Here is an 11,688-nt window from a genome sequence, read left to right as displayed (position 1 = left end):
GACAACAGGAGATCCTCCGCCTGGTCGGAGGGGTGTAGAGACTCGGGGGTAACTACCGCTTTGAGGTACCCTTTGTCAAGCTCACAGGACGGAGCGGACGAAGTATCGGGTACCGGGTGTAGGGAAGTCTCTCTCCATTTGTCATCAAGTGGTATCCCGGAAGATTCAGGAGGCAACAGGGGGTCCTCCGCCAAGTAGTTGAGGTGCACAGACTCGGAGGTAATCACTGCTTTGGAGTACCCTTGGACAGGCTCACCAGGTAAAGTGGGTGAAGTATCAGATACCGGGTGCAGGAAGTCCTCCTGTGTGGATTCTGGGTGGGCAGCAGTCTCTTCGGGCAGGAGAACTGGTGTGCTACCCACGCACATTACCCGTCGGGGCTGCTCCGGGATACTGGGAAGTGAAGCTTCAGCAGGGACATCAAGGTTGGGGTCCGGAGGTCTTTGGGAGGACAAACCCTGGCGTGACGGCTTGCCTCTACACCTAGCACGTCTGGACTGCCTCTTGAGGTTGGGAGAAGTATTCCGGAGAGCGTAGTCATCCTGTGTGGATTCTGGGTGGGCAGTAGTCTTTTCGGGCAGGAGGACTAGTGTGCTACCCACACACATTACCCATCGGGGCTGCTCCGGGATATTGGGAAGTGAAGCTTCAGCAGGGGCCTCCGGGTTAGGGTCATCGAAGACCATTAGAAAGGCCACCAGGAAGGCCTGCAGGTCCAGGACGATAGGATCCTGGGCTTCCCATAGGGGGGTGATCCATTTCAAGGCATCACCCGCTAGGTAAGACATCATGAATCCCACCTTAACCCGATCGGTGGGAAAATAAAGAGGGTAGAACTTGAAGTGTAGCATGCATTGCTCCATAAATGCACGACTCTGTCTTGGGTCCCCGTAGTACCGTGGCGGATCCGAAGGAACGGGTGCAGAAAGCTCCATCTGGACGGGTGCGTAATTCGCCTAGAACTCAGCTTGTGGCAAAAAAAAAAAATTACTAAATTTCTTCTAGATGCACATATTCGCTGGAAAACGTCTCAGAGAGCGAAGGCTGTGGGGCTCAATGGGAACCATGGCCTGAGCATGCTGTAATGTACACGCTCGGACTGACTGGCATGTGCGTGATTAGTGATTCCACTGTACCATGAACCGGAGAGTGCCTGGAGGGGCGCAACTAAGTATCTGCCCGATCCGACCAAGGTCGCACGACGGCATACGACGCCTGTGCACCAGGGAGGAACCGAGCAGAGGGACCAGGTGCCACTCCAGGTCAGACCCCGGACACGGCTGTTGACCCACACCGGGGAATACAGGAACAGGCAGGCTAGAGCGCAGACTGGGTAGGGTCCAGTACAGAATGGGAGACGGGTTCAGAGCCGCAGATGCGGCAATCAAGCAGAGCAAAACGAAACCGCAGGTGCGATAGACAAGGCCGAGCAGAGCGAAACCACAGACGCGGTAGACAAGGCTGAGCAGAGCTAAACCGCAGACGCGGTAGACAAGGCTGAGCAGAGCGAAACCGCAGACGCGGTAGACAAGGCTGAGCAGAGCGAAACCGCAGACGCGGTAGACAAGGCTGAGCAGAGCGAAACCGCAGACGCGATAGACAAGGCTGAGCAGAGCAAAACCGCAGATGCGGTAGACAAGACTGAGCAGAGCGAAACCGCAGACGCGATGGACAAGGCTGAGCAGAGCAAAACCGCAGACGCGGTGGACAAGGCCGAGCAGAGCAAAACCGCAGACGCGGTGGACAAGGCCGAGCAGAGCAAAACCGCAGACGCGGTGGACAGGGCTGAGCAGAGAAAAACCGCAGACGCGGTGGACAGGGCTGAGCAGAGCAAAACCGCAAGTGCGGTGGACAAGGCTGAGCGGGCAGGAACCACCGAAGCGGTAAGTAAGACAGGACAGAGATAAATCGCCGAAGCGGTAAACAAAAACAAAGCAAAGGGGACAGGGCTCTGTTCACACGGAACAGACTGGAAAAGAAAGGCAGAACCAGATACACACAAGGTACTTGCAAAGAAGTAGCCAAAGGACTCCAACTCACAAATGGAAGTACAATGACAACGAGTAGAAGTTAGGTGCAGGTTCAGACTCTACAGAAAAGGAAGCAAACGGACATAAAGACAAAACAGGTAAGAAGCTAGGAGACAGTTCAGACAAGAACAGTTACTGCAACAAAATGCAGGAACGAGCCTAGGTAAAACCAAGTGCTGGTTCAGACACTGCAGAAAAAGGGAACAAATGGACATAAAGACAAAACAGGTAGGAAGCTAGGAGACAGTTCAGACAGGAACTGTACTGCAACAAATACAGGAACGAGTCTGGGTATGTGGCCCCAAGAGGGTGGGACGAACAGGCTAGGAGCGTGTTCAGACAGGCCTGGAAATACAGCCTCCAGGAAGGCAGACAGACAGCTGGCTAGAGTGCACAGACAGGACACAGTTCAGACACGGGAACTGATACCGTAAGGCAGGAAACATAGACAGGACCTGGCACATCAGTGACAAGAAGCCAACTGACAGAACAAGATGCTCAGGCATGGATTCCAAGGAGGAGCTGGTTTAAATACCAGGTGACAGACAGCAATAGGCTGAGGATGCATTAGGGGTGTGTCTGCAGCAGCTACAAGAAACAGGAAGTTCAGCGGGCGTCGCCCTAAGCAGCCAGAGCAGAGCAAAGCAGACAGTATGGAAAGAAGCCAGAGTGGCAGTCTGGACTGGAAATCAAGTGTGTGCTCTTGCACAGTGGGAGATGGACCACTATGCAAGGACGCCGCCAGGTATGTTACACAGGTGAGCCCTCTGGCTGTCACGGTCCTTCTGTCTCAGGTTGCATGGACCACATTCTCGACACCATCTCTCTATTGCTTTCCTCATGCCAACCCAGTAGAATCGCTCACGTAGCAGGTCTTCCAACCTCTTCCACCTGAAGTGTCCTGCTCCATCGTGGTACGCTTCTAAGACCACTGGCGCATCCCACCTCGGGACTACAACCTGCCAGACCAGTTTGTGTGTCCGGGAGTTGATGCTTCTTCGACACAGCTTTCCCTCGTAGAAGAACAGCTTGCCCTTCTCCTTCCACAACTGTTGGGTCTCCTGTGGAGCACCTGGATCAGCCTGCGAGTCAGCTTGTGTCAGCAACTCCTTTACCAGGCGGACAGCCGGGTCGCTATCCTGTGTCTCTGCCCATCCATGGTGGGGCAATGGGTTGAACGTGGCATCTCTGTTGGTGGAGCACTTGTCCCTCACAGAGTGGGAGCACTGGGTCACCCCATGACGATGGAAAGTGGGTAGCTCTATCTCCTCCAGATCTTCCGGGTCTTCTCCCCCATCTGGCAAGTTGGGCATCCTGGACAGTGCATCAGCATTGGTGTTTTTATGCCCCGCCCGATACTTGATGGTAAACTCGTAGTTAGACAGTCGGCCATCCATCGTTGCTCTAGGGCTCCAAGCTTCGCAGTCTCCAGGTGCGTCAGTGGATTGTTGTCTGTGAAGACTGTAAATCTGGAGGAGGCGAGGTAGTGTTTGAAGCGCTCTGTTACATCCCAGACTATGGCTAAAAACTCCAACTTGAAGGAACTATAGTTGTCGGGGTTCTTTTCCGTAGGACGGAGCTTCCTGCTGGCGTAGGCAATCACTCTCTCTCTGCCCTGCTGTACCTGGGACAGCACCGCTCCCAATCCCACGTTGCTGACATCCGTATGGAGTACAAAGGGTTGGACATAGTCGGGGTAGGCCAGGACTTCGTCTCCAGTAAGAGCCATTTTCAGTCAAGTGAAAGATTCGTCTTCTGGTTTACCCCATTTGAATGGAGGTTTCGGGTTCTTGGCCTTCTTGGACTGGCCCACTAGGAGGTCCTGCATGGGTGCCACTATCTTGGTGAAACCCTTGATGAATCTCCTGTAGTAGCCTACCAGCCCGAGGAACTGCCGCACTTCCTTGATAGTGGAGGGTCTTGGCCAGTCCTTGATCACGGTGACTTTTTCAGCGTCTGGTGCTACACCTTCGGCGCTTACCACATGACCTAGGTACTGCACCTTGGGCTTCAACAGGTGGCATTTGGACGGCTTTACCTTCAGGCCAAAACCAGATAGGGCTTCGAACACCTCGGCCAGGTGCTCCAGGTGGTCTTCATATGTCTTTGAGTAGACAATTACATCATCGAGGTACAGCAGGACGGTTTCAAAGTTTTTGTGTCCTAGGCAACACTCCATTAACCGCTGGAAGGTTCCTGGGGCGTTGCAGAGCCCGAATGGCATGCAGTTGAACTCGCTGAGGCCCGTTGGTGTTGTAAACGTGGTCTTTTCTCTGTCCGCCTCTGCCACGGGAACCTGCCAGTACATACTGGTGAGATCCAAAGTGGAGAAATAGTTAGCTGATCTCAATGCTGCTGAATTCTTCATTTCTGGGTAATGGCTAGGCATCCTTATGTGTAATGCGGTTAATCTGCCTGTAATCAACACACATCCTCATTGTACCATCCTTCTTTCTAACGAGAACTAATGGAGCTGCCCAGGGGCTACAACTATCTCTGATCACCCCAGCCTCCTTCATCTCCCGTAACATTCCTTTGGCACATTGATAGTGAGCTGGGGGTACAGGCCGGTACCTCTCTTTAATAGGTGGATGATCTTCCGTGGGGATATGATGTTGGACCCCTTTTACCTGCCCAAAGTCTAGTGGGTGTTTGCTGAAGACTCGCTCATATTCTTGGACCACCCAGTATACTCCATGCTTTTGGTGCAAAGGGGTGGAGTCAGTGCCCACTTGTAGCTTTTGACACCAATCCTCCCTCTGCCCCTTGGAGCCATTATCCTCCGCTGGTTTGGATGGAGGCAAGCAAGGGTTCCACTGTCTTTATTGTGTTGTTACTGACAGTGAATAGCTTAGCAAGGGTAGCATACTGGGGTAAATGGACCTCTTTCTCCCCACAATTCAGGATGTGTATAGGTACTCTCCCCTTGCGGACATCGACTACCCCCCTGGCTGTCAAGATGGTGGGCCTACTATCAGAGTACACGGGTTCTACCAAGGCCTGATAATCTTGACCCCTGAGACCGATTGCTGCCAGACACTATATTAACATTTCACTCCTAGGGGGCATTGCAATGGGGAATGGATCACTCATTCTGACACTGCCAACATCTCCTCCAGACAGCTCTACCTGTTGTCTTTTCATCAGGGCTCTGATTTCCTTCTGCAGAACTCGCTGCTTACTGGAACTGGCAGTCTCTGCGACCTGTTGCAACAAAAGAATAATTTCCGAAAGACAATTCTCTATCACATTGGTGCCTATAGTTATCATAGGATGACTTTCTCTTGATCAATATCAACAATAATCATTCTTTGTGAAGGCAATTCTACTCGGCCAACTTTTATGGTCACCTCTTTATACCCCACCTGAGGCAAGGGCTGACCATTGCTGGCATAGATGTTAAGATGTTCATTTTGACGGCGGGTAATGTCTGAATCAGTCCAGTATTGCTTATAAAGGATATATGGCATCGTTGTCACCAGGGACCCAGTGTCCAGCAGTGCGTTCATCGGGATGCCATCAAGAACGACAGGTAGGACCGGTCGTCCTCCCACGTACTTGTCTCGCCAGCTTTGTGGGCCTGGTCATCTTATTCCTGGGTGTTGGCCCTCTGCCCCAGGTGTTGCTCGTTTTAAATAGCAGAATCTTGCGTAGTGCCCCGCCTTTTGGCAGCGGCGGCAGATGGGTTGTCCGTCCTAGTAGTAGCGATCGCTGTTCCTCCCTCTGGTCGGTGGAATTCTTTTCTGTCGCCGCCATGGGACGTCATCTGGACTAGAAGCCAGCTGGATCCTTTCCTTTGGAGACACTGGCATGGCCTGCACGGTTTTAGTTAACGCAGCCACACTTTGGGTCAGCTCCTAGACCTGAAGGCGTAGGTCTGCAGACAGGTCATTATCTAGGGTCTGCGCGTCAGCCTCCACAGGTTCTGGGGAAAAGGACACCACCTCCTGGTGGTATGTGATAGCTGGGCGCCGGAGGGATGCAGTGCTACCCGGGGTTGGTTCTCGTAGCACCCGGATGGCTCGGTCTTTAAATTGCGCAAAATGCCAGATTAGGGTTTTGCAGAGTCATAATGCGCAGCTGTGTCCGGTGAGTGTTAGACAGGAGCTAAACTGCTCAGTTAGCAATCTGTCTTCGTCTCGCACACTGTCGGGGTCTACCTGTTTAATTGTCTGCAGCGCCTCCTGCAGGTTTAGAGCATAGTCCCGTACACTGTCCTGCACCCTTTGTTTGCACCCGGAGAACTTCATTTTAATCTCTGCTGCGGTGCGGGTGTCAAAGGTATATTTCAACCGGGCCAGTATTTCCTTAACAGTGCCTTTTTCCCTGCTCGGCCAGGACTTCACTTCTCTCTGGGCTGCACCGATTAGCTGTCCTATGAGGATGCTGACTTTTTGCTCCTCAGACAGGGGGTACACTTTAAACAAACTGCGCAGCCTCTCCTCAAAGTCGGTCAGGGTGTGCGACTCCCCTGAGTACTGGGGCAACCATGCCGCCCATGGTATATACGACATTGATAACGGCATTACAGTGGCGGTGGACGCACCTGCGGCTGACTCCTCTCCCAGGTTGGGCATCTTCCTCCCCTCTAGTGAACCTCAGCCAGGTCCTGGGTTTCTGCTGACGTACCAGTATGCTGCTCTGCAGGCGGGAGGGATCGCTTACCCGGCGGTTCCGGATCGGGGCCTCTTGCTTCCCCTCGGTGGACGGCAAATGACGTGATGACACAGTTTAGTAAGGTCTATAGCACACAGTACCCGGTTATACCGGGCTTCGTTAATCCTGTTTGTGACGCCAAGATGACGCGCCCCCTGGGCCGTGGGGTACTCAGCAGCCGGGCCGGTCGGTGCTGGGGGTGTCACAGTGGCAGTGACCCGGTCCGTGACCCAGGGCGGTCAATAAAAGGGGATTATAGTTTTTATAGTTTAATGTTCGTGACGCCACCTGTGGTATGCGGCTATATGGAGCCGCCGCTGCGGTGCAGATCCTCTGGAACTGATGGTGACGCAGCAGAGTTGGTTCAGCTCTCCACAGGCAGAGCTTAGCTCCAGGGCAGGAAATGATGATGTTATAGATGTTGCTGTGCAGTGTAGTGCAGGGGATGGCGCAGATAATAACCAGTCCACAACTTAATGGCGGTTTCCTCTTATCTTTACTTGCGGTGGTTAGGCGGACCGGGGCACGGGTACTAGCTTGTAGTAGAGGTCCGGGCGGCCTGGAAGCAAGTTGGGAATCCACCTCGACAGATGAAGTTGGAGGCATTCCCTTTGTGCTAATCTCTTTGTCCCTGCTGCTTATAGCTGTGCTGTGGCCCTCGTCCCTGAGTAAAAAGTCTTTGTGCTCACCCGTATGGCAGGCAGCTCGGGCCTTCCTGGTGTGTCGCTCCCACGTGGTGGTGCTGTGCCCTATGTGCTGCTGCGCCTCCGGGCGTCTGATGGGGCCAGGAGACCTGCAGTCTCCTGCCCTCCGGTTTCTGCTGCTGGGCCTTCAGTGCCCCACAACCTCGGACTCCGGTGTCTGGTTCTTCTGCGCTCCTCTCTGGGGTGAGCTTGTGCACAGCTCTACTCCCCAGGTCTTTCCTCTTCGCTGTCCTGTATTCAACTCCTCTCACTTACTCTTACTAACTCCGCCTCCAGATTCCAGTTGCTAAGGGGAGGAGCTCCCCTTGCTGGTCTGGAGCCAGGACAGTGTTGCATGCTAGTATACCTGACTAGGGGACCCCTGCTTGCTTCCAAGCATGGCATCACCCCTTGTGAGGGAGGCAATGCCACTGTGGCAACTGGACCCCTGGGGTGCCACATTATAAACCAGAATATGGCAAAAAAACACTTAAAAAGTAAAGAGAAATGACTGTCCATCATTAGTTTAAGACACGAAGGTTAGTAAATCTGGAAAATTGGTAGAACTTTGAAGGTATCCGCATGTACAGCCATGAAAACGATCCATGAAAGTGGCTCTCATGAGGAGTATCCCAGGAAAGAAAGACCAAGAATTACAGTTCCTCTACTGCAGAAGATAAGTTTGTCAGCGTTACCAGCCTCAGAAGCCACAAATTGTCAGCAGCTCAGATAACAGCCCTCATAATTAATGCACAGACATCAAGTAGCAGACACAGCCTGACATCAACTGTCCAAAGGAGACTGTGAAAAGCTAGCTGGCCTTTATGGTCAGCAAAGAAGCCACTACTGAGGACCACAAAAAAGAAGAGACTTGTTGGGGCCAAGTAACACAAGGACTGGATATTAGATCAGTAGCAGTGGAAATCTGTACTGTAGTCTGATGAGTAAAAATTTTAGATTTTTGGTTTCAACTGTCATGTCTTTGTGAGATGCAGAAAAGGTGAGCAGATGGTTTCTACATGTGTGGTGCCCACTGAGAACATAGAGGACGGTGTGATGGTGTGGGGGTGCTTTGCTGGTGACACTGGTGATTTATTCCATATTCAGAGAACACATACCCAGCATGGCCACCACAACATTCTGCAATCACATATCATCCTATCTTGTCTGCACTTAGTGGTACCCTAATTTGTGTTGATACAGGACAATGATACAAAACACACGTCCAGGCTATATAAGGGCTATGTGACCAGGAAGAAGAGGGACGGAGTATTGCGTCAGATGACCTGGCCTCCACAATCACCCGACCTCAACCCAATTGAAATGGTTTGGGAAGAGTTGGATGCAGAGTGAAGGCAAGGCAGCCAACAAGTGGGAAGTCCTTCATGACTGTTGGAAGCCATTCCAGGTGACTACCATTGCATGAACAGGTGAGTCCAAACTTTTTCTGATAAGATAATCTATGTGGGAAGATTTTCCAACATATACCTCAAATATGACTAAAAGTTGTCTTGTGGACAGATTCTCCTACCTGATCTGTGGATCTCTGCAGCTCCTCCAGAGTGACCGTACGCCTCTAGACTGTTTCTCTAATTTGTGCTCTCCTTGCTTGGGATGTCAGTTTAGGTGGACTGCTATGTCTTGCTAGGTTTGCAGTTGTGCCACACTCTTTGCATTTTTGGATTATTGATTGAACAGTGCTCCGTGAGGTGTTTTGACCTTGGGCTTCTTTTTAACAACCTAACCCTGCTTTACTCTTCTCCACAACTTTATCCCTGACCTGTCTGGTGTGGTCCTTGGTTTTCATGATGCTGTTTGATCCCTAATGTTCTCAAACAACCCTCTGAGGCCTTAGGATTTTATTTAAGAGGATCAGACAACAGGGAGCTGAATACAAATGCATGTCACAATTTTTAGATTTATATTTTTAAAGTAATTAGAAAACCATGTATCATTTCCTTTCCACTTCACAAATACTTGCTACTTTGTATATCACATAAAATCACTTACAGGTAACAAATTAATACAATTTAGAACGTCAGTTATATACCAGAAAAATACCCTCACCCTCATAATAAAATATATAAACCTTTATTGATATGCATTAAAAGTTCCTCATTTATAAAACATGAATAGTTCAGAATATATAACAATATGACGGATCACCCTATTAGGATAAGTCCCAATAAAGTGCATAATATACCTGCAAGAAAAAGAAAAAATCCTAAATGCAATAAGATTAAAGAAAACAAGGGGCCACCATATAGGAATAATCTGGAGGAAATGCAATATAAATATATGCCTATATATAAGAGAGATGCCCTGATAAGATATACCCCTATTAAGATCCTTATAGAGATCAGAGGGGTTTAATCCTGCAATCAGCGCTAGCATCAATCGTGGACATTGCTACAGGGTATCAGCCGTACATGTACGTCGGTTTGTGGGAACGCACCTCCGGCAGGGCCGTATGGGTACGGCGGATGTCGTGAAGGGGTCAATCTTATTGCATTTAGGATTTTTTTTTTCCTGCAGTTATATTATGCACTTGGGACTTATCCTAATAGGGTGGTCCGTCATAGTGTTATACATTCTGAATTATTCACGTTTTATATATCGGTAACTTTTAATGCATATCAGTGAAGGTTTATACAGTGCCTACAAGTAGTATTCAACCCCCTGCAGATTTAGCCGGTTTGATAAGATGCAAATAAGTTAGAGCCTTCAAACTGCAAACGAGAGTAGGTTTTATGAACAGAAGCATAAATCTTACAAACCAAAAAGTTATGTTGCTCAGTTGAATTTTATTAAATTTTAAACATAAAAGTGTGGGTCAATTATTATACAACCCCTATGTTTAATATTTTGTGGAATAACCCTTGTTTGCAATTACAGCTAATAATCGTCTTTTATAAGACCTGATCAGGCCGGCACAGGTCTGTGGAGTTATCTTGGCCCACTCCTCCATGCAGATCTTCTCCAAGTTATCTAGGTTCTTTGGGTGTCTCATGTGGACTTTATTCTTGAGCTCCTTCCACAAGTTTTCAATTGGGTTAAGGTCAGGAGACTGACTAGGCCACTCCAACACCTTGACTTTTTCCCTCTTGAACCAGGCCTTGGTTTTCTTGGCTGTGTGCTTTGGGTCGTTGTCTTGTTGGAAGATGAAATTACGACCCATCTTAAGATCCTTGATGGAGGAGCGGAGGTTCTTGGCCAAAATCTCCAGGTAGGCCGTGCTATCCATCTTCCCATGGATGCGGACCAGATGGCCTGGCCCCTTGGCAGAGAAACAGCCCCACAGCATGATGCTGCCACCACCATGCTTGACTGTAGGGATGGTATTCTTGGGGTCGTATGCAGTGCCATCCAGTCTCCAAACGTCACGTGTGTGGTTGGCACCAAAGATCTCGATCTTGGTCTCATCAGACCATAGAACCTTGAACCAGTCTGTCTCAGAGTCCTCCAAGTGATCATGAGCAAACTGTAGACGAGCCTTGACATGACGCTTTGAAAGTAAAGGTACCTTACGGGCTCGACTGGAACGGAGACCATTGCGGTGGAGTACGTTACTTATGGTATTGACTGAAACCAATGTCCCCACTGCCATGAGATCTTCCCGGAGCTCCTTCCTTGTTGTCCTTGGGTTAGCCTTGACTCTTCGGACAAGCCTGGCCTCGGCACGGGAGGACACTTTCAAAGGCTGTCCTGGCCGTGGAAGGCTAACAGTAGTTCCATAAGCCTTCCACTTACGAATGATGCTCCCAACAGTGGAGACAGGTAGGCCCAACTCCTTGGAAAGGGTTTTGTACCCCTTGCCAGCCTTGTGACCCTCCACGATCTTGTCTCTGATGGCCTTGGAATGCTCCTTTGTCTTTCCCATGTTGACCATGTCTGAGTGCTGTTCACAAGTTTGGGGAGGGTCTTAAATAGTCAGAAAAGGCTGGCAAAAGAGATCTTTAATCCACACATGTGAAGCTCATTATTCTTGGTGCCTGAACTACTTCTTAATACTTTTGGGGGACCAAACAGAATTCTTGTGGTTTGAGGGGTTGAATAATAAATGACACTCTGAATTAACTTTTAACGTTTTTTTTAAAAAAAAAAAAAATTTGCTGCAGTGCATTTCCCACTTCCAGGCTGATCTACAGTACAAATGTCACAATGCCAAGTTAATTCCGCATGTGTCAACCAGCTAAATCTGCAGGGGGTTGAATACTACTTGTAGGCACTGTATATTTTATTAGGAAGGTATTTTTCTTGCATATATGGCATAAAATCCCAATAAATACATTTAAGTTTGTGGGTGTAATGTGAAAAAA

Source organism: Phyllobates terribilis, unplaced genomic scaffold (assembly GCF_046119375.1).
Source record: "Phyllobates terribilis strain yellow unplaced genomic scaffold, ASM4611937v1 Scaffold_11__3_contigs__length_659146591, whole genome shotgun sequence".
Taxonomy (NCBI): Eukaryota; Metazoa; Chordata; class Amphibia; order Anura; family Dendrobatidae; genus Phyllobates; species Phyllobates terribilis.
Note: the sequence above shows the minus strand (reverse complement) of the source record.